The sequence below is a fragment of the Dermacentor variabilis genome, chromosome 3 (assembly GCF_050947875.1).
Source record: "Dermacentor variabilis isolate Ectoservices chromosome 3, ASM5094787v1, whole genome shotgun sequence".
Classification (NCBI taxonomy): Eukaryota; Metazoa; Arthropoda; class Arachnida; order Ixodida; family Ixodidae; genus Dermacentor; species Dermacentor variabilis.
Genome location: NC_134570.1, coordinates 134,266,082 through 134,284,505, shown reverse-complemented (window position 1 = coordinate 134,284,505; position 18,424 = coordinate 134,266,082). Strand labels below are relative to the sequence as shown.

Here is an 18,424-nt window from a genome sequence, read left to right as displayed (position 1 = left end):
AACATTGGCGTGGAGTGGCAGTGTCCTGGGCACTCATGTTGTCATTGGCAGCTAAGTCTTGTGTTTGGTCGGCTGTTGGTGTGCAGACATGCTGAAGTGCAGCACTACCATATGGTTCACTTCCAGTGCGGCCAAGATCTGGGGCTTTGCATTGGCGTGGCTGTAGGTAAGCAAGAGAATTTTTTGAAGGTTTCTGGTGTTTCGGGATGGCTACAATAAAAAATTTCATTCAATAGGTTAACACTACATTCAAGAACTGCAGAAATTCTGCATTTACAAGAGAGCAACTTACTCCCTGTCCGGGAATAGTAATATCAGTTGGGTTTTAAAACTCCAAAGCTGTACTGGGGGGCTTTTGTATTTCCTGCCTCCCATGTATAATTAATGGCATCTGGAAGCATGCAACTACTGGCAATGACTCATTCGTGCAGAACTGTGCTCAGCAGCGGGTCGCGTTCACCACTGAGGTACCATATGTAGAACTAGAATGACATATCGTCCAGAATTTCGCCATTTGAACTTAAATGTATGCCCGATGATACAGAACAAATGAGACAGCACAGAATGCAGTCCACGACAGGATATTTGTTTACTTCAAGGCGCAACTTTTCACACCGGCATCAGCTGAATTAGAAAGAAAAAACTACCGGGGGCACTTAAGTCTCCTTACGTACTGTAAATGCATAAGTAATAAATGCTACTTTTTCGCTTCTGTTGTGTGTTTTCGGGAACCTCGCATTAACCACAGCTGTTGTCTAGTGGTCTGGGCGTCGGCTGGTTCGAAAACCACCGCCGGACATGTCCTTTTATTTTTTAATTTTTTTATTCAGTTTCTGGTTCTGCGGACACTTTCAGCTCATGCAAAGCATGAGCCAAGTAATGCTTACGCATTAAAAGGACACTATACTTAGTACATATAACCATACTCTAGGTGTCTCTGAATACAAAGCTGGGTATCATATCATATCTGGGTATCATACATATGAGGGCATGTAATGTGTAGAGAAGATAAGCAATGGACCCTTAGAGTAGCAGTGGGGGTTCCAAGAAAAGGAAATATAGTATGGGCAGGGCAGAGAGTTAGGTTGGCAGTATAGATTATAATGTTTGTGTGAATAATGTGGCCACAGATGACACAGGGATAGGTAAATGGAAATGAGCAGGAGAGGCTGTCTCCTGCTGTGAACCTTGCTAAACTGATAGTGATGAACCTTTCTTTGCAGTCTTCTAAAATCAGCGGAGCTCACATTTTTGAACTTGCACAAAGCGACCGTAGCACTACTGTATATGCGTACATGGCAAACCTCTTTGCATATGTTTCATATAAATGAGGCAGTGCTGTACTCAAGAGATGGATCACAATTTCAAGCTTACTTCAATGAGGGATAAGTGTGGGAACCGCATCTTCGTTGTTGTTTCTTCAAACAATGAATATGTGCTTCGTCCCATCGTCAACGGGCTTTTGAACCGAAACTTTGCTGTTCCGCATACGCTGGTCACGGTTACTAATAACGATGTTGTTCTTCCACTTCTGAATTTCAGCCTGTGCTCTCAGTGCTTCCAGCCGGCATGTTCTTCGCCAGCATTTCTAGTTCTTCCGAATTTGACATGAGAGTCTGAATGCCGAGACTGGTTTATTAGCGCCAATTGCAGCTCACAGCTCTGGTTCCTTAACGGATGACTTTACGAAAATGATTGCACCTGACCTCACCTCTGCACAGGCCACGGACATACATCTCCTGCTGGAATCATACAGTGACATCTCTGATTTCGTTGACAGGCCTTTAGGCCAAACATCTGTTGTTCACCATCGAATAAACGCTGGAGACTCGAATCCTATTCGTGGGCGTCCCTATCATGTATCACATGCTGAACGTAGTTATCCAATCAGAAGGGGACAAAATGCTCCGCAAAGGGGTCATCGAACTGTCAGCCAACACTTGGGCTTCGCCTGTCATCCTTGTGAAAAAAAAAGAGAAAAAAGATGGTACCTGGCATTTTTGCGTCGTTTATCACCACTTAAGATCATGTGAAAAGACATGTACCCATTACCCTGTATCTCCACCAGTCCATCGGCTCGGTTGCCAATAAATTTCTGAAATATTTTTTTCGCACCCCTCCTCGCCCTGACTTGGAAAGTACCACTTGATGGGTGTCCAGTTCTTAGTAAGTCTGTATAACGCCGTGAACAACCTTAACCAGCAGACAGAAATATGACCCGGCACTTTGCTATATTCCTGATCACAGAAGTCCAAAAAACATTTTCAATTCCTCTACACATTTCGATCTAGAAAAAAAATTATTTGAAGACCTTTACTACAAGTGTTTTGACGTCAAACTTTCGACTTCACTGCATGCTTGTCAGCGTTGTGCGCAACATGGCAATTACGATTGGCCTCCATGACTTTCTGCATTTTCTAGAAAACTGAGTTGTGTTTCCCATAATTTAAAGAAGCAATATCTGGGCTATACACAAGGGCTCGCGCTAAAGAAAGGCCCACCTTCTTCAATCTTGTTGCCAAGAGTTCAAAGATGCCGCCAGAAGTCTCATCTGCCTGCTCACAGCAGTTGATGAGAGCATCTGTTATTGCGACTCCATTCACATCGTAGAAACTCACTGCGATGGGGAAAAAATTTATATTTTTCTTGTTGGAGGCATCCGCTGAGAGACTAAACGGAAGGTTGTAGCCAGCTGGGCAGAGTTTCCCGACTATACACTTGATGGTGTAAGGCGCCAGTACATACTTCTCGAGATGTTCCATCTTCGTTCTTCCTCAAGTCGCATTCTAGAAGTAACATCCTTTTTCGGGAAGACATTTTGTGCCAACTTGCTGTCACAATTCATTGACAGGTAACTGCAGTTCTGCTTGATCCCGTTGAATATGGTGCCCAGTTCTGCATCAGTAATATTACCTTCTGTGCTAGAAGTTGCTGGAGCAAAGAACTTCGCGAGTGCAGCCGGCTGTTTTGAGGCAAGGCTCTTCTCCTTATGTTTCTGCATTGATACATGATGCTTAATTGATAGCATTAAAGTCATCAAATTGCACTGTAAATGTGCTTGCACATAAGGGGCACCTAGCGGCTGTGGCGTCATCATCCATGGCCAGGAGCCAGTTCTCCTACTCGGGTTGAGACCTCCAGTCTTTCCGGAACACGCGTTGACGTAATTTACGCCGTTGCGAAGGCGGAGAATTCGCACTGATGATGCAAGCAAAGGAAGCACGTAACCACTGATGCTGATCTTTGCTCTATTCCAAGAATTGATATACTTGAAGGGATCTTGCCTTGAGATCTTGCTTCCCGTGCTCCCAGTGGTCGTTTTGTTGTGTGTTGTCCCTACCACTCTTCCTCCCTTTTCTTCCCCTCCATATCGAGAACCGTGCTTGCCCGCACACTTTCTGTGCTCGCGTGTCTTTGTGGTGCTTGTGTAATTCAAGACATTCTCTTTTTGCCGACAAATATTTATCGCTCTTATTCTACAGAGACTATCGCTCTTATTCTACAGAGACACCCTGCCTCACAACATCCTCCTACTTTCAGATTTATTCAGATTGCCTCTGATTACTTACTGCGCTTGCTAACCTAACAAGAACCGATATCTATGTACATGAAATCAAAAACTTACTCTTTTCCATCTCCACCCTGCGCTTTGTGGCACTTTTCCATGTGCCGGCGCATACGGGTGACGTCGGCAATGAGCTTGCCGACCTCATTACCAACTTTGCTGCATCACAAGGTTTATCCCGATTCATTCTTGCTAGTCTGACCTCTATAAAAACAAAGATGCATGCCCCATCCTATGCTCAGTGGAATGTGGCTTGGACACATGAAAATTGTAACGGTGAACTCTTCAAATCGATTCCGGTGATTGACAGTATACCACTCGTTTTCCCGCCAAAAAAACCATCGCGCGTCTCATCACAGCCCCTGCCAGGTTACCCTTTTGTTATTTCCGTTTCACTCTTTCACCACACAATAATTGTGCGTGTGGTGCGACTTTCATTGGACATGCAACACTTTTTCAGCGACTGCCCTTTAACTTATCAGATCACTTGCTTGCTTAAAGACAATAATGCGATTACAAAAATGCCTGCACAATATAAAATGCTTCTATCCGACAAACGAAAGAGAGTGCTTTTAATTCGTCTCTACTGTCTCGTATTTTCATTCACATTCCCTGCGTGCTCTTAATTCGATGTACATACCATGAACGGGGTTTTCATCTTCATGTTTTATTTTTTTATTTTCTCTTCCTTTCTTTTTTCTCTGTCCTCAGCTTTCGTTTTGTAGTCTCCTCATTTATGCTAACCAAAGCGGAGCCAGTCTCCGAGGACACTGCAGGCGGAATGTCTGATTTCATTTCTCATGATTGTCAACTTCATTTCTTTCATCAGCACCTATAGTTGCCAGTTCACTTTTACGACTCTGGTAATTTTTCTTTTTCTCTCATCCACATGACCGTTTCTTGATCTTTTCCACCTGTAATTTTGGCCCCACATTCATCTTACATCCATGAGTTCCAGATTTCCAGTTTCACCGTTGGAGCATACAGTCATGCCGGACCATCAACCTGTATCTCATGACTTCTCACTATGCAGAACCTGCCCGGGCTCTGTTCATGGCGCATTGACCCAACGATGCGCAATCTATTTTTTCTCCTCCTTTCTCGTCTTTCATGTTTTCCATTTCCGTATTTTACTTCCTTTCTTTGTGTCCCTCATTTCCTTGTTTTCTTCCTTAGTGTTTCCTTTTTTTTCCTTTTTCTTTTACATCTCCCTTTCATCTTTTGTATCAATAAACAATTGGATGGTTGGTCGAGATGCTACATGCCGTCTCAGTGCAAACTCTTCGCTCATGTCATAATCTGTTTACGCTTACATTTATTTCTACTTTGTTACTATGACTTCTCCGTGGTATTTGTTACTTTACACAGTTGGCTTTCTTATTAAATTTTCTCTTTTGTTGTCTGCCCTTTTTCATTTTCTTTTGATTGGCTTTAAAACTGCGATACTAATGGTGGTGCAGGTTCCCTCACTTTAAGTTCTTTTTTGTCTTGAGGGGCTCAAAAATTTGTTGTAGTTGTTCAATTGATGCTTGTAAAACATAAAAAAAAGAATGGCGATATGATGGCCAATGATGGCCGGTCTTTGGTGCGGAGTGGCAACTGACCCGCTGTCTGCAAAACCAGCCGGGCGGGTCAGAAACCAGGCAGGTGGCAACCCTATTTTCGAACCATGTACTCCAGTGCTGAAGGCATTGTCTCCAGCAATTTGGTGGGAAAGAGGTCTAGTGAGTGGCACACACTTTATTAGAATCAAATCTGGATTTCCATCCCTGAGCTGGCTCCACAGAGAGTTGTGCTCTCCGCACATCGAGTTTGCACCACCTGTTGCTATTCCAACACAGTCTTTAAGACCGAGCCTGTGATCAGGCAATATGTCCATGAAGCACTGATGCATAACTTCTGCTGTTCCATTTGATACTTCTTTCAACATCAGGAGTGTGTCTGAGATGCAGTTTGTTTCGGAGTTGAGAAAGCAAATAGAAATGCGAAGTTGTTTTGCAGCAGAGGCATCTGTGGATTCATATAACCTTTAGGAGTAAAGCCCCCGGGGATTCCTTCACCATTTTATCCAGCTTGCACTTGAAGTGTGGTGCCAGCACATTCTTGATGACTCCAAACTTCTTGCTCAATTCTTGCAGAATTTCGCCAAGCTCGCCAACCACACTTACAGTGCGTGCATAGTGGTGTACAATGTAATTCGAACTTCCTGCCTTGCTTGGTCAAAATTTGGCTTGCTAACCTCAGCCAAGAGCTTTCCTAAGTTGCTGTGCGGCAGGCACAAGATAGTCTTTGTGTTTCTTAGAGTCGGTGTGCAACTGTAAGTGTGGTTGGCGAGCTTGGCGAAATTCTGCAAGAATTGAGCAAGAAGTTTGGAGTCATCAAGAATGTGCTGGCACCACACTTCAAGTGCCATCCCTGTTATGAGGCCTGAATACACAGTTGCAGTATTTGCACTTCACAGCTTCTCCATGTTCCGTTTACGATATCCAGTCTGGAAAATGTTCTGAAAGTGTACAAATCGGAGAAACGTAATGCACAAACTGTTTAGAAAAAATAAAACCGCTCCGGCAAGAATTTCGTGCTACTTTGCCAAATAATAAATTTCCTCGTTCGCTTTATGGCATCAAAACCTAAGCCATGTATGGCCTGTGTCAGTATGAAAACAACGAAATACCGCTATTGGCAATGGAGTGAAACCGCCTGACTCCTTATGTTCATAAATACAATATGATCATCCTTCAAGACTACCATAACCACAAAGCTTCTGTACATAACACACACCTTTAGGTTTTTGGTACAGGAGCCATTCATCATGAAATCTTTTTGAATGAGCATGCTTCCGCATGCTCCAGCAGTTCCCCTCAACAGCAGGAGAGGTAATGGGTGCACAGCTTTCCTGCAGATAAATTAAAGAATTTCATTGCAGTGGCATCATGCCAAGCAATCCATCAAATTAATTGCAAAGCAGCACGAATAATTGCTTAGAAAGTATTGCGTAGCCCTCACACTGCACGCACCACGCTTCAGACATTAACTGTGTGGTCAACCTTTCGCTGAACCTTCGCTTCAGTGCAGTTTCTGGACACTGCCGAGACAAGCCGACTTCCTGGTCTGCCCATAAATTATGTCAACAAAAGTAATGTCTGCGTACAGATATTACAGCAGCGAAGACATGCAGCCCCACAAGCTCCGCCGTTGCCAAGCCATTCAGAAGAGTTGGAGTAAGTGGCCAACCCGCCGTCTGACACCACCACCTTGCAGATCAGTTTACATACATTTCGCTGGGGGACATGCCAGTACCTCCTAGATAAATTTAGGAGGTGCTGGATGTGCCCAATGGCACATCATGCGGGCCTTCTACTTGTGGGTCTAAAACCATGAGAAGTAGAGAGAATGTTGTCACCTGTTTGTTGGGAAGACACTGAGCTTAGAATCACTAACTCAGTCGAGACCATAGCTGAGAATTGCCAGAAATTCGCCACGTTGCCATTCCTAATTTCAGGTCATCATGGGCCTCTCAAGTTTGTCAATTTGGCGAAAACTAGCCACCCTGCTGCTTGGGACTGCTTGGGACTAGACTAAACGTAGTAGGGATGTTATATCCTGTCAGCACCAAGGCAGACCAGAAGCCGCAGATGGTTTGCAGGCAGTCCGGGACTGTATAATCAAAGAGGCCCACTGTAGGCAGGCTGGCATTGCAAATGCTTGGTGCCATTTTGTTTGTGACTGTTGGCACTGATATAGCAATGATGGTGAATATTTGCTGCAAGGACAGTAGCGAAGTACTGGCGTGACCATGTGTTACAGAGGAAGGTGAGCTTATCTTTTAGGAAGATAGCATTATCTTACTTGCAGATATCCCAGGCTATATACAGCAGATTGTAAATTATGTGCAGTTAGAGACGATCATGACATCATGTGGGCGTGCCCCTTAATAGGGACCAAAAAACGCACGAGCTCATTACCTCTTCTTCCCACCACCACCCTAGAGCAGTGAAAGACTGCACTGCTCAGCTCAGACCCGGATTTCCCACTCAGGGTCCCATCCGGGTCATCCAAATGGCTGAAAATGCCGCTACAGCGTAAGGCCTGGCCACCGCCTGAGGAAGAAAAAAACAGGCCCTGCCATTGCCCTCCTCCCTAAATCCCATCTGTGATTTACCAGTACAGTGAAACCCCATTAAACCATAGTTGGCCTGAGCTCAGAAAAAGTATGTACTTAACAGGCGTACTGCTTAACCAAGATAGCATGAGATCGTCTATGTACCTGTAAAAAACAGAACTCAGAGAGAGTGCGATGAAAGGGCAAGAACATGCAATAATTATTCACTTCGCGCTACAAAAGTGTGTTATTTTCGTTTGATGCCGCGGCACCCTAGTGGCGACGACAGCCGCCTCAAACTTGCTGAAGCTGTGAGCCAGCTTTTCAGCCAGCCCTCTCTTCTCCGTAAACACTTGCATAGCACATTCCTCGTTCGCATTGCATATTCTCTGTGCACGGGTGCGGTAGCGCTGCAGAGGTCGCGGGGCACCTTTTTTTATTGCGGGGTGCTCTTCTCGTCGAGACGACTGCATTCATGATGTTCACGTTATGTGCAGCTTCTGCCACTGTCGGGCATGAATCGTCCTTGCTGTTGCTTTCCGTATCGTCCTCATCACTGTCATTAGGCAACACTTCGGCAACAGAGGCAATGATGGCGAAAAGTCAAAGCTCGTAGCAGGCATCTTTTCGCGATCACAGCAGTGCTGCCAAACAACTTCTTCACATTCCAAATGCCACACAGCGTAGTCAACGGTAGATCCCTGTTGCATGCCAATGCCGAGTTCTTCGTGTCAGGTTCGATAGCACGAACAATTTCCACTTTTTCTTCTATGCTGAACACCCGGTATTTTTTTATGCGAGATTCGGCACGACGCAAGTCGTTGCCACGACCTCATGGTCCTTGTTTGCACAACGCCGAAATGATGTTGATGTTGATATGGCTTCACGGGCAAATGCACCGAGTGCTTGGAGGCCGTTGTTCTGATCTCTGAGGCTTGTTGTTCTGACGGGCCGCCCAATGGGGATGACGCACCACCGTGATTGTGCGACGAAAAGTGGAAACACTACATGCTAACCGATACTTAGGCAATAAGCTGGTACGCGTTATGCGGATACAAAATGCATTACATTCAATGGCCGCTGAGTCCAGGATTTGGCTTTACTACTTTTAAACCGCAACTACCGTTTAAGCGGGTATGTTTTAACGAGGTTTTACTGTACTACTACTACTACTACTACTACTACTACTACTACTACTACTACTACTACTACTACTACTCACAGAAGGTGTGGGCTGTTTCAGACTATTCGGGAGTTTTCATGTACTGCGCATTCAAGGTGTATTAAGTTGCAGTTTGGCTAGATTGGTTGATGAAAGGATATTCATACATTAGCGTTTAGTTTCAGGCCAGTAAGTGCCGAATCAGGTGCTTCTCGCTTGCCGATACAGAAGCCTACGCCCTGTCTGCTCTGATTGGCTACAGCCCAGTGAGCCAAGGGCAGCACATAACATCATAGCCTCTGCCCGGCACTACACTTGTCTACACAAGCCTGCACGAAGTGCAGTTTAAAAAAAAAAGAAAGACCCTACTATCTCCTATAATAACCACTCATACTAACCACGATTAGCAAGTGCAACGTGGGCGACAAGTTAAGAATATAAAAACAAAGAGCAGAAGACAAATGCTGGTGTAAATTTTGTTGTTTCTAAGCCATATGCCATGCTGTCGGGGGGCACGGCAGTTCACTTGCCAGTGGAGTCAAAAATGAAGCTACAGAGGGTGTCCTGGCTCCGATTGCAGCAAGTCAGTGCTTCGTACCTTCAGCGTGACTTGTCGCCGCTCTTCTTCCCATGTTGCTCAGCGAGAACAGTTTTCTGCGTATAGTGCGCTGCATTCGCATTATCTTCAATGGGCCTAACCCAGGCTGTCAACTCGCAGTGTTTCGGAATCATCCAGTCCTGGATGAAAGTGCGCTTGAATGAGGTCATACTTGTCACATCAAACAAAGCTCGCCTGCGGCGCCACTGCAGTGATGAAAGTTAAGTCAGTTCAGAATGGTGTCACTAAAGACGTGACACATATTATTACTTTGTACCTCTGCCAGCATCTTTTTATTTGTGCTGTGTGCTTTTCTTGTCTTTTTTGCGCTTGCTATGTCTCTCCCAATTTCATAGCAGGTAAGTATTGTGCATCTGTAAAAAAAGACATTTATAGCTAATATGCTCCACTGGCCTGTTACATAGACAATGTCAACTTTGCAAGAAAAGAAAAATTTATAATCAATCTTTTATTGGCAAGACCATTGGAGCAAACTATACAAGTATGATTTTCCATCTTAGACAATAGTGTACAGTTTAGATAGAGGTACACACGGTCCTGATGACTTGATGGTAGTGCAAACGCATTCAACTGGCATATCTGGTGTCCCTGTACAAATGAGGGAAAAACACGGGTGAAGTACAAAGGATTAAAAATAATCTGCAACTTGCACATAGATATGAACATGTCACTGTGACATCCTGAGAGCTGTTGTTTAGCATTTTCTTAGCCTGTTGGTCTGTGGGTACAAGTGCCTGTCTTGTATGAAGCGGCTAAGCACAGCTTCGTGACAAGACTTTTTTCTATCTGCCACCCAAGAATGCGCTCTGTAGTAGTCAGGCTCCGCCGGGAGACTTACGGCAACAGGAACATAATGTGGGCAATGCAAGTGCAGATTTTTGTTGCTAAAGCTATACCAGACCGATGGCAAGCAAATTTTGTAACACAGTTGAATACCTGAAATACTTGTGACTTCTTAGAAGCAGAATGATCACATTTTCAAATTGAATAATACAAAGTGAACCTGCCCCCATTAAAACTTCAGCCACAAAAAACACATTCCTGACAGATTGTCCACACCAGCTGGTGTCGTCAAGAACAGTGAGACACTGGGGGTGACACTCTCTAGATGCTCAAGTCTGCCCATGCCAGCTCAAATAGCTGGCCAACGATGTATTGGAAACTTGTTCCTTGTGGTTGGGCTTTGAAAATCCTGTTGCCATAGGCAACCATAAAGTAGCTGCATAACTACTAATGGAAATATGTTAATGCATTGCGAACGAACAAATAAACCTCTTAACAGCATTGAAGTGTACAAACAAATTGCCGCCGGGGCTCTGGAACAATAAAAGGTTTCACATCACTGCATTGTGCCATTGTTTACTGGCAGCTTGTGAATAAACTGAAACCCACTTGTAACTGGTTTATGCACTAAATATAGTTCACTATATCAGGTAATTCTTTAAATTTAAACTCACCTATAACGAAATGAAGCAAACTTTTGTATTGTGCTTGTTTGCAAATTTTGTCTTCAGTGGAAAAATTAAGCCAAAATTGTCTGCTTTTTTGTAAACAGAACCACGCATAGCGAACAGCAATTTTTACTTGTGCCTTGAACAGCTTGCCAGTCACTAAAAATGGTAACTCGATGGGATCTTGCTTGTAGCACACTGCTGGCATGCTTCTGAGTATTCTTGAATTTTGGCACGATAAAGAAAAAAGAAGAAAGCATGACAACAAAAAAATGCCTGTTATAAGCAAGCGTGTTACATGAGTATCAGTCAGCAAGTTTCGTGTGTGCGATATAGAGGATAATTCACTTTATGCTGGTTTGTTATACTCAGGTTTGACTGTAGAACTGTATAAAGGGAAGAATGCTATCTACTGTGAGTGTGAATCTTTGCCATTACGGTAGCCAAACATGACTTAGAGCACACAATTACGTTTTTATCCAGTTCATCTGCCAAAGGGCCAAGGCATAATCTGTGAAAGCTTCTTGAACGATAGGCTCAACAAATATTCAGTACTACTCCACCGTATAGCGGTTGCCTGCACACACAATGCAACTCGTAAATACAATTTTTTGGCCACACACGAACAGTGAGGGAGCTTCCAAGTGGAAAATCTTCCATGTTGGCCTTTTGTATGCATTTCAGCCAATGTTTGCGCAGCATACTCTGATTAAGGCTTAAATTTTCTGGTCTCCTATCTGATGCTACATAATATGTATTTGCGATTGCGAACAAGCCACAAGCATGTTGCACTTGTTTTGTGCCCTTAACCTCTTCTAGCCTGAATTTAGCATACTGCATAAAAAAATTATTTTTGCTGTGGCTTTTTATGTTCTGGTTATGAGGAAGTTACACAGCAACTTTTATGCGTGTCGGGGTTTTAGGAAGAAAGTTACAGCTATGTCGCGAAAACGCGACAACAGGTCGTAATGGATCAAAAAATGTTTATTTTCAAACACACTTGAGAGCTCATTTCTTTGAGTTTAGCACATTTGTATCTCAGTTCTTATGAAAAGAAATGAAACAATTTGAACTTTTTTTTATACACAGATGAACTTTGCACTTTGTGCAGAAGGAAACAGGTTGGCCTTTGCAGCCAGGCATCTTGCATCGTTGTCGTTGCTGCGACACTTCAGGCCAGTGGCCAACATTGTCTTGACGGACTTCAGCATTAGGTGTTGGAGCTGCTGGTCCTCTTCTTTTCTTCTTCTCAAGCTCTCCTTCCACGGAAAGAGACGGCCGGCCCCTCTTCTTCATCACGTCCTTGTTTTGATTGCACAGGCAGCTGGCTAGAGAAGCCTTGAACGCTAGAAGATCCAGTTGATGTTTCTTTGGGATTCCTAGAGCATCACAATCCCTCCGGTAGAGCAGCCAGCTGCTCACAACAGCCATGTCCACAAAATGAAAAAAAAATCGCAGGTAGAATTTCTTCGACTTCAGAAAAATTCTGTAGTACGCCATGAGCCCATCGAGAAGGTCGACTCCACCCATAAAAGTGTTGTAAGCCTTCACAATGGCTGGCTGCTCAACTTCACATCTTTCTTTCTTTTTGCGGTCATACCGCTGGCAGCTTCCTAGAGGCTGGGCACTCCCGAATGTGCTAGCAATATTCACTCCCCGGCTGTCGTACCACTTCACTACTCGGACTTCGACCCCTTCAATAGTAGCCTGCCTCTCCACGTGGCTTCCTCTACCGTTCTTCTTCATTTCTGCATCGCTGGGCAGTCGGCATCCAGAAATTCTGTTTGCGCGTGCAGTTCCCATTGCTGGAATACCACGCTGATGCAAATTTACCAGCAGTTTTATGGATGTGAACCAGTTGTCAAAAAAGAGCAAGTAGCTCTTGTTCTCTGGGATGGAGCGCGAAAGCTCGAGCACAACATTAGAGCTTGCTCCAAGGTCAGGTAATCCAGGAACAGGGCGGATGTCCCCTGTGTATATAGAGAAGTCAGAGACAAGTCCGTGGGTGTCGCAAAGTACAAAAATCTTGTAGCCCCACTTGTGAGGCTTGCTAGGGACGTACTGCTTGAGTGAGGAGCGGCCTTTGAACGGCACAATTTGCTCGTCGACCACCAGCATCTGTGACTTTGGAAGGATTTGAAATTTGAGCAGCAGATTGTCAATGAGTGGTCGCATTTTGAAGAGCCTGTCTTTGCCAGCATTTGCTTGTAGGAGATTGTTGTCGTTGAAATGAAGGCTGTTCTTTATCGCTTGCCACCTGTCACGTGACATAACTTCTGCCACTTTTTCTACTCGCATCTCGCGGTTCCAGTACATGCGCGATCGCGGAAGCCTGTATATGGACATATACATTGTGGCCCCAAGAAACTGCTCCAGTTCAGCGCGTGTTAGGCACAATGCTTTGTTGGCATTCTTCTGCACTGCATAGAGATTGGACTGGTCTGTAATCTCCTCAAGAAGCTTGTCGTCAAAAAAATACCGGAGGTACGCAATGGGAGCTTTCGGCTCATCTGGAGGGTCTGGAAGACCGTCTTCCCATTGAGGGTGGCATGTCCGCGGATGGTTCACTTGCTTCCAGAGGAAACTTCTTGCGCTTGACGTTGACGGCTCTTCCGTTTCACCTTCTTCATCTGCAAACAAAAAAAGAAAAAGAAATCACTGCGAGGTCGCAAACCACATTTGAGAAGCCACAAAAACCTTGGCTTGAAAAAATTGGCTGGGGCTTAGCTAAGGGCCTGGATATCTCGAAGCGAAAAGCTGCGGTGATCCGCGATAAACACGCGCTTGCGGCGAACGTCAAACGATGACGCATAGCGCGCGGCAGCGTGCGCCTGTTCTATGGGCAAGCGCGCCTTATATACCCCTCCTTTCAAATGCGCACGGCTGCGGCGAAAGGTCAAACGGTGGCGCGGAGAAGCGACGGCGCACATGGGCAGTAGCCTGCGCAGTGCGTGACGTCACTCGTGCTCCGACAAACGCGGTGTTGACTATCGTAGTGAAGCTTTTGGCTTCAAAAGAAAAAGACGCGCCACTGCAATACAACACGAAAGAACGCTGACGGCGTTTCACATTGCAGCCGAATGCAACTCGCCCAACAAACAAAAAATTGCGCACCTGTGTCGCTCCCAGACTGCCCAGATTGATCTGATGGGGCAGCATGTACTGTGTCAGGGCTGTATTCCGAATCGCTGTCGCTGAGGCAGCTATCTTCGCTTTCTTCAACGGGTGGAACCCTGATCCCGTAGAACCTTCTGGTGTCCATCACGAACAAAAAGCACCGAATAACTGCAAAAAACAAAAATTACTAGTTTTTTGACCACATGCCGAGGAAGACGAAGTTGTGCACAAATCGGGACGCTACAGCCTGTTGATGCGAAAACGCGACAAAGCGACACACGCTTGAAAACACAACTAATCTTCAAAAACAAATTATTTACGTGATCTGCGTGCATTATTCAACCAAGTGCCTATCATGCAAAATTTTTTTATATTCAAAAAACTTACATACCTTGAATGGAGACGGATGTCAATGGATGGATAGTGAGAAATGTTCTTCGTCGGCATCAACTGGAGAAATGGCAGCCGTCAGCTCTTTACTGAATCGACGATAGATGGCGCTGCCTTTTCCACGTGTTGCCAGACATCTGTGGATTCCCTCTGAGCGCAGGGGTAGCGGCTACAGATGTTTTCTTCTGGTGGTGCGGCTTAAAACCGGTATGATGCGAAATCGCGACAACAGGTCATAAGAGGTTAAGTGCAAATGGTCAACATTGGCGACTAATTTTAACGTATGACCGATTTGCTTGAGGGCATCAGAAGGAGTACCTTGGTCAGTTGAGTTTTATACGAAGACTGTGTTTTCATCAGCATCAGCATTGGTTACTGTAAGCCAGTGATTGGGGTTTTGTATATGCTAGATTTGAATAAAAGGGCTTTTTATTGAGTAAAATAGTAAACGATGGCCAAGTAGCACATCTGGAAAGCTGTCCCAATGATGACATTTTTCATAAATAAGGTTTGTTTTACATTAATCACGCCGTCTGATATTGAGATACCCTGTACTAAAGCATTTAAATTGGCATCTGAAAGAGAGTAGCATTTGCAGACATTTAACATGTCTGCTGTCACCATTGTAAGGCTTACTATTTTCTTCTGTGATGGCAAAAACTTGCACTTAACAGCTTTGATTTTCTTTGGCTGTCCTATTCTTGCTTTCACCAATGGTACAACGAGCTTTGTAATGTTCTATTGCCTGCAGCCGCTTGTAGCAGCTATTTGGGGTAATGGAGCTAGTGTACCTTGTAGGCTAACTGTAATTTAATTTCTAGGAAAGGTGGTTAAGTTCCTGATGAATGTGTCACATGATGCAAGTTTTCCATTAACTCCTTCTCACCACAATTAGATAATATAGATGAGCCACAGTCTTTGACATTTCCCAAAGTCTCTTGCAGGTGTATGAATACTTTTCTTGTGTAGTGTCGAACTCCACGGATGGCGGCAGCTGAATGCTGCTTGTCACCACTGGTGTGGCACTTGAGGCCATGCAGCTATCACTCAGGAAATGATCCTTGTACCACCTGCCTGGTACGCATGCTTTGTCAAAAAGGTCTTGCTGGGCAGAATGGCGAGCTGCTAAAATGTGTGCACAAGGTAAACTGTACTGATTATAAAAAGCATGCATGCAATGCGTCAGGCATAATGAAACGCTGTGCTCAGAACTTCCCGAAGACACTACCTAAGAATTAGCATTGGAAGTGACCAGATAACCTACTTCTTTAAATGCTGCTCAAGTGCTCTACTTGTGGCCTCCAAAGTACAATTACGGGCCAAGTTTAGATAAAACGATTCACTGGCATCATTTATATTTAGGTTCAGCTTCATTTCCTTAAACTTGGAAAATTTTAGAGGTAAGAAATTCTTGTCATTTAACTTGCTAATGCTTCTATGGCTTGAACCAAGTGCATGCTTGAAGTGAGATAACGTTTAATCTTTTGATTGTGACACTAATGTGATTATTCGTCTTATTGCCAAGTGTAGGAAGTTTTTGACAATATTTATGTACCCATATTTCTTTACAGGAGTGCCAGTTTCGCATGTAATAACAAATAAAATCTTCAGAAGCCATAGCTTCGAGTTCAGTAAGCCTCTCTAAATAGTCCTGCACAGTGAAGGAATAAACTATTCTATTTCAGAGAGACAGTAAATGGTCACACTGCAATCTAGCTTTCTCATTTAAATTTTGCTGAAAGCAGTGCAGCATGTGCCATGTACACAAGATAATTTCAGAATTAAGGAGAATCTTGGTCAAAATGTGTAGCTTGTTCATGTCTATCTGTTATGACTACTCTGCAAGCAGACACAACAAACAAGTTAAAATCTGCAAACATGTTGAACATAGCCTACACAATATCAGTCATTTCATTTCGCAAAAAGGCATAACATGCAGGTCTCCCACGACGTCCACCATCCAACCATAATCAAGTACAAAATATAACCTTCAATGTTTGCTTTATATGTTCTGTCAATAAATAAAATCTTTGGATACTTATTTTAAAATCTCAAGCATGTGCGTTGTCTGAAGTAGCACAAATTGCTGGTTATTACTTCGGTTATTTTCATAGTGAATGACCCAGTTTGGATTATTTCCTAAGCAGGTGTCTATTTCGTCTAAATTCATTTCTCCATGATGCTGCTCATTGGGAATAGGAATAGAAAACCTTAGCTTACAATTGTTAACATCTTTTGTAGTTAGCTTCTTTCCTTTTCTTCTGTTCGACCAAATTTTTAAAATGCTTTGGGCCAGTATCACATTTGGCAAAAGCAGAATTCAACCTTCTCTGCATCATTCAGAAACCTGCTTTCAGGATACAAGCCGTGCGTATGTGCCAGTATGTGCATATATGGTTGCATAATTTTGCTTAGTTTGCAGCCTAGTTATTTGATAGTGCTCAGTAGGCGATTTGCACAGGCTTACCGATATTGCCATTTCACAAGCAGTACCATTGTATGCTTGCTTGGGTCACTTTCCTGTGCCTCTGCTTTATGGCACGACCATGAACACAGCTATATGAGATCCAAATATACTCAAAGTCTTGAGACTGTTGCAAATGGACTTCTGCGAGACCTATTTATTGTGACTATGCGCTTGCCGTCCCGGCACCACTCATCAAAGCTTTGCCTAAAAATCAGAAAATTATCAAAGGTTGCATTTAAATAAACTTTGTTATCTCCACTGTGCAATACATTCGCAGTGTTAGGTGTTGTGTCGGCAGCGGCAGGCAAGTGGGGGCCAGCGAACGCGCGGCGAGCGCCGACGCAGAGAGGGAGACGCGGAGCTAACTGCTCCTGATGAAAACCGGAACGAAGACTCAGCCGGCTCGCGGCCATTTATTACTAAAAAGGACTTCACACGCCAGATGACACCTCCTGATTGGTCCCAGCTCGTCACATGACAGAAGGGGGGTGCGCCATCTAGCTAAACTACTACAAAACATATATGTATGATAACACAGAGATCTGGCAGGGGGCGACACTATACTACATCATCCTCCCCTGGAAACAAGTAAGCATATAGTGAAACGCGCACTTAAGTCCAAGGACAAATTCAGTTCATTCCCCCCATGTTCACACACACGCGCACCAGACTTGGCCACCAAAACACAGGCAGTCAGTCAAAACAAAATCTGACAAGGAACACGGCACAAGACTCACTGCACCGCAACAAGGAACACATTTTATACCTGTGTTAATGAAACGTGAATTGCCTGAGACGGCAATACGCTCTACACTCGGAAAACAAAATCATCAAGCCACAGAGGCCGTTTTCTGTCACGATGAGGACGCGTGCGTACCTCAGAAGAACTTTGGGGGTTGCGACGTGTATCAGTCGACTTTAAAGACCCAGTCGTCCCACTACTATTTCCCTCCCCCTGGTTGGACAACTGAATGTGGGTGTCGCTCAAAGCTGGAGAGGGTTGCCCAGGAAGCTCCTCTCGAAGTCCCAACAAGTCCTGGGAGGCTACCGATTCCCCCACAGAATCAGAGACAACTGCTGACTGTGTAGACTCGGAAGTGATACAGTCAGATGAACTACTTAGCTGATGCTTATGACTATGAGAAGACGCTGTCACTACAGACGAGTCATCGGAATGACTATCCAGATTTGAATATGAGTACAAAAAGTCTCTATCATTTGTACACAATGTACTACCTGCTGGATCCTTCATCACTAGGGTTAACTTAGACACATGCCACGTCTTCCCATCACTGAGTACAAAAATAGATGGTCCTATCTGGGCTTTAACTGTACGAGGTTTACTGTACTTAAAAAATCCTTTCCTGTTAAATCTAATTCTGACGGTGTCTCCCACCTTGACACGAGTTGCCTGAGCACCTCTACGTTTGTCTACACACTGCTTAGTTTGCCACTGTTTCTGCAAGACCCTTTCTTGAACTTGAGGCACAAGACTCTCCTGTTCCCGTAGATCTACACAGAGCCGCATGGTTCCATCCTTCTTTCGCACCA

General features: G+C 44.3%; 1 protein-coding gene across 4 annotated transcripts in view; it reads left to right on the top strand.

The window, feature by feature from the left end:
• Positions 1-18,424, top strand: part of LOC142576299 (uncharacterized) — a 119,354-nt gene that overhangs the window by 78,625 nt on the left and 22,305 nt on the right. The window contains exon 1 of one of the 4 annotated variants that reach the window (XM_075686357.1): positions 14,651-15,483. The exons of the other annotated variants lie outside the window; for them this stretch is intronic. The gene's annotated coding sequence lies outside the window, so the exon portion shown is untranslated. Of the gene's footprint in view, positions 1-14,650; positions 15,484-18,424 lie in introns of those variants that run through there. 4 annotated transcript variants of the gene reach the window in all.